Genomic DNA, 5,040 nt, shown 5'->3' on the forward strand with positions numbered 1-5,040 from the left:
TCTACATGTCACATGTCTGCGCAGCTCACAAGCCCAAACTCGTCCAACGTCGGATTGAATTGTGTCAAAGTGTCCGTGAAGGCAACGCATCACTTGTCAGACAAATTGTGTAACGATGGACTCAGAAGCTTCGCCTGTCCGCTCCCTGCAGGAGACAGACCGACGCGTTCCCCGCACCGTGTCCCACTGTTCCCCCGCATTTGGCAGCAGATTTCTCCTCCTCCTCCTCCTCGCTCTCTCTTTCTATCTCTCCTTCTCTATATATATTTATAAATGCTGCTGTGTGTGTGTCAGCACAGGGCCTTTACATAACAATGATCACATGTGCTGCTGCTGCTTTTTTTGGGGGGCTAAATCCTGCAGCATGTCTTGATGTATGTCGCTGAGCGCAGTCCTGCTGTGTGTGTCCGGTTTCTGTGCAAGACGTTAGAAAGCAGAGAAGCCTCACTGCGCCTCCCTGATCTATAATTTAATGCTCGAGTGACATTTTTGTAAATATCATATTTGTTTGCAGCTAAAATGACCTGCAGCCTCTGCGCAGCTCCCCTCCAGCACATCAGGGGGGTTTCTCTCTGCAAAATATATTTATCCCCCTTCAAAATAATTCACCTAAACTCCCCCAATATGAGATCATTCGTGTCCAAACTCTCAGAGATTGGAGTGTATTGTTTCAGTTCTGCAGATATAATTAGTTTTTTGTGTTTTTATTCGCAGATTTCTTCGACTATGTTGTTGTTACTGTAACTGTTACTGGCTGATCTCGGACCTGTTTATATCACAGCTTTCTTTCATGTCAAAGTGTTTGCTTTGGTCATAATTGATTTCACGGGCCGGGCAGATCTCTTTATTGACTCAAGATGATGGAAGAAGCGTGTGTGGGTCGAGGAATATTTCTAGTTCTGCTTCTTTTTTTCTGACCTTTTTCTGCCATTTTCAGGCCCTCAAAAAGAAAAAATACAACAAGTCCAGCAGCAGCAGCAGAGACACTGGAATGAATGCGTCAATATTCCAGGTAAAAATCTATAATCTGTCTTCACAACATTCATGGAAACACGAAGATTCACACTCAGGGATTTTGGAAAATGAAGATCCAGGTTGGAAACGTTCACATCTCTGCAGGTAGAGCTCAGACAGCAGCTCCTGTCTTGTGTTTGTTTACTTCTGTTATAAACGGTGATGACACTCACACCTCAGCTGTGCAGACATGAGGAACCTTTTTTTTAAATGTTCCAAAGAGAAACACAGAAATGAAGAAACCCAACAGACAAAAATGATTTTTCAAGATTTCGATGATCGAAAAAAGTTGAAACACTTCATCTTGTTCCAACAGTCTCCGCGGTTGGGGACGAGTGGAGGTGAAAAACAAACGCTCACCAGGAGCGTGAGCGTTTAATTTCTATATTTGATGTCATCATAGTGTGAATCTCACAGCGAGCATGGACTCTTTATGAAGCAGCAAAAAGAATGCGATTAAAAATAAACAAACGAAATCTGTTTGTTTGTTTGTTTTTTATAATTTCACATTTAAAATAAAATTTATATTCAAAGACCAACAAATACAGATGATGATGATGAAGAGTCATCTCCATGTTTCTTTAAACTGTCCGATTAATTAGAAACATAAATATGAATCTGTCATCAGCTCTTTCATTATAATTAATCAAGTGTCACGTGATATGTATGGAAAGTTTTAGTGTATTTATGTGACTGTATAATGACAGTAAAGTATCTTTATAATATATTTTCATATGTTCTTTTGGCAGAGACAGACAGAAATAAACAACTTTACACTTTAAATCATCACAGGCTGCAGAAGAAACCATCAATTATAACTCAAACATCATTTCAGACGTTAAAATTTTACTTAAACGAGATCATCTTTTGAAAAATGCATTTAAAATACTGAAACATTAAATGTTCATTAGTGGATTTGGGTTTTAAAAAATGTAAATCAGCTGTAGCTTTATGGAAAATAACTTTTCGATTCAAACAGCTCAAAAAAATAAATAACCAGAGCGGTAATTTTAGTAAATTATAAATCATCCTGTGTTATAAAACGCTGTCATCATCATTATATTTAATATTATGATGTTGAAACAGCGGTGTCAGAATCAGCACTATGTGCAACGCGGATGGATCTGACTTGGAAACAAAGAGAAGAAGAAGAAACTGAAATCCGTCATCTGATTTCTCCTTCTTGGTCCAAAAAAAAAAAAAAAAAGATCTCCAAACGCAGCTGGACACATTTCCTAATACGCGACATTAATCATGGAGAGTCTCTGTGCTGCTCAGATTCTCCTGCAGAGCGGTGTGGGGTTTAAAAAAAAAAAAAAAAAATCCCAGTTTTCCTGGTTTTCTGTTCCCAGTAAGATCCTGTGGGAAATCCAAGTCACCACTAATGGGTTATTACGGGGACGCGCAGTGATTTCTTGCTTCACGGAGAGGTTGGAGGTCTGTCATCTCATACTAACTGTCCCCAAACTGACTGACATCTGCAATAAGATACACACGTGTGGAGAGTTATAGTGTGTGTGTGTGTGTGTGTGCGTTCAGAAACAAGGCCGTTTGTCACCCAAACGCACCACTAATCCGGGTTATTAAGGGCGCACGACGGAGAAGTGGTGTCGCCTCCAGCTGTTTGATACAAATAAGATAAGACTATATGGAAGCTTTAATGTGTTTTTAAAAAAGGGAAATGCCTTTAAAATAACCCGCACTGATGGCTCTAACCTTTGCAGCCCCAAACGGCGGTGACACCATTAAAAGTCTTTCTGCAGGTTAGCACTTCTCCCGGGCCTGAGTGGGCCCGGTAACTTTAGTGCGGCCTTAATGAGGACGAACGCGGGTTAACGACGTATGTAGTCGTGTTTCAAGAGGACCAGGCCTGGAGTTTGAGCAAAGAGGGGACAAAAAGAAACAATATTTACGACACTTTTAAGCATACATCACTTTGACATCTGTTCGTCTGGCACCTGGCATCCATTAGTATTAAATATTTCATTCCGGCCCTAATTTGGAGCTCTCCTTTGTCCCTGAAACCGTGGACACTTGGAGGAAAAAAAAAGAAAATGGACTTTCGGTGCGCCTTTTTTTACGCGCGGCGTTTCTCCTGTGCAGAAAAGTGCAAATGGGGTGTTGATGCAGACCACACCGCCGCGCTAGCAGCCGAGGAATCGTTGAGTCATACCTGGATTGGATTTATATTAAATTTCCTCACCCATTAAGATCAGGAACATTCCTGCAATTAGTCAGATTTTGTGTTCTCTCTCTCTCTCTTCTTTTTTTTAACGCAGCGTTATTAGATTACAGAGTGGACTGAGTGTTCAGTATCCTCATAAACAAACACAGGTCGACCACAGTCACATGCGTAATGTCAGAGTGAGAGAAAGCTCTCTGATACCCGACATGTAATCTGCCAGGAAAACAAACCAATCAAATTAAGAATGATAGAAATTATATATTTTTTTCTTTCCTCTCTCCTACCTCAGCAGAGTTCAGCTCAGTGATGTAACAGCGCTGAGAGGCCTTCACGGTCACACTCACTGCTCAGTATAAAGACAACATGCAGTTTAGAGGACTTTGAAGCATCAGGATGAGTGAGGTGAGTTCATTTAACTTAAGAATAAAGTGATCATCATAATAATCAGAGGGAACTTGTTGATGATCCAAAAATTCAGACATTTGCGTAAAAATCTGTGAGTTCAACATGACATAAATATTAAAGCTTTGTCTTTAAAAGGTCACTGATGCTGCTGATCACACTGACCACAGACAGCAGAGTTAATACCAAATACAGTGGCGCCATCTAGTGGACAGTCAGAGCTGTGAATCTACTGGTGAGTCCATCCATGAGCCCTCTCCCAGCTGACTACCCTGGACAAGTCAGCAGCTTATCACAGAGACAAACAAGTATTCACACCTACGGACGATTTAGAGTCACGTAACCTGTTAAGACTGCGAGAGGAAGCGGACTAAACCCACGCAGACACGAGGAGAACATGTAAACTCCACCCAGAAAGACCCAAACGGGTTCGAACCAAGAACCCTCTTGCTGAGAGGGAGCTCCTGGTGAGAAATATGAAATATTTCACTTGTATTTGTCATAATTATTAGACTATTTAAAGATGCATGCACACTCACAGTGTAGTATTTCTTCACTTAAACTTCAGTAACTGTTCAGTTGTTGTTTTCTGAATAGATCTGATGATATGAACTCACGATGTGAGTCATGTTTTATTGTTTTTCAGAGACTCTTTCATCGGCACTCACTGGCACAGTCATATAAAGAAATGTAAAAGTACAGTGATGGGTATTAAACGGATGAAATACAAAGGTCAGGATGTATTAAACACAAACAATAAAGACACAAGGAAGATAAATATATGAAGGAGAAGCTGCTAAAATTCAGCAATAGCAGCAGAACTCGGAAGTATCTATTCCACCTTTATGTTCTTACCTTTCAAACCAGAACGCTGCTTCCCGACCCGTAGGTCCTGATCCTCACTAGAGGTCGCCAAAGCTTCACGGATGGTTGCAGGTTTGTGGCTGGTTGGAAAGACTTGGAAAAAGGCCTAACATGAGTCTGTGTGTCAGTTTTTCATCAGTGTGTCCTGCAGAGGGCAACCAAGTATCACAGTTCAACAAGTCAGACGCAGCGCTGCCGGTTCAGAGTCTCAAGCTGCAGTTTGAGCTCACAGGTCTGACAGCTTGTTTGTTTCTTGTTTCAGGTTTTGTCCAGAGATCAGCAGCAGCAGCAGCAGCGACTGATACCTGCATCCTCTGTCTCCACAGGGCATCTCAGCTCACAGGTGAACAGCTCACTGAAACTATTTCTTCATGGGAGTCATAACAAACAACAGCTTTTTATCTCCATGTTACATGTAAGTGTGGAGGGTGGACCTGTTCCTGCAGTGCCTTAAAACACAGAAAATAAACCGACCATCGTCTGAGTATCAGGAGCTGCAGATCTTCTAAAGAGCCCAAAAGAACTCACATTTCTTCACTGAAAAGTCTTAATGCTGACATTACAGTCTATATGTT

The 5,040-nt window shown here is 41.3% G+C and overlaps 1 long non-coding RNA gene across 1 annotated transcript; it reads left to right on the forward strand.

Moving 5' to 3' along the window:
- The first annotated feature begins 355 nt into the window (after positions 1 to 355).
- On the forward strand, positions 356 to 4,013 carry LOC113744612 (uncharacterized). The gene is made up of 3 exons (XR_003461676.1): positions 356 to 1,012; positions 3,489 to 3,601; positions 3,740 to 4,013. It is a non-coding gene; the product is annotated as an uncharacterized LOC113744612 (long non-coding RNA).
- The last annotated feature ends 1,027 nt before the right edge of the window (positions 4,014 to 5,040 follow it).

The sequence above is a fragment of the Larimichthys crocea genome, chromosome XXIV (assembly GCF_000972845.2).
Source record: "Larimichthys crocea isolate SSNF chromosome XXIV, L_crocea_2.0, whole genome shotgun sequence".
NCBI classification, from domain to species: domain Eukaryota; kingdom Metazoa; phylum Chordata; class Actinopteri; family Sciaenidae; genus Larimichthys; species Larimichthys crocea.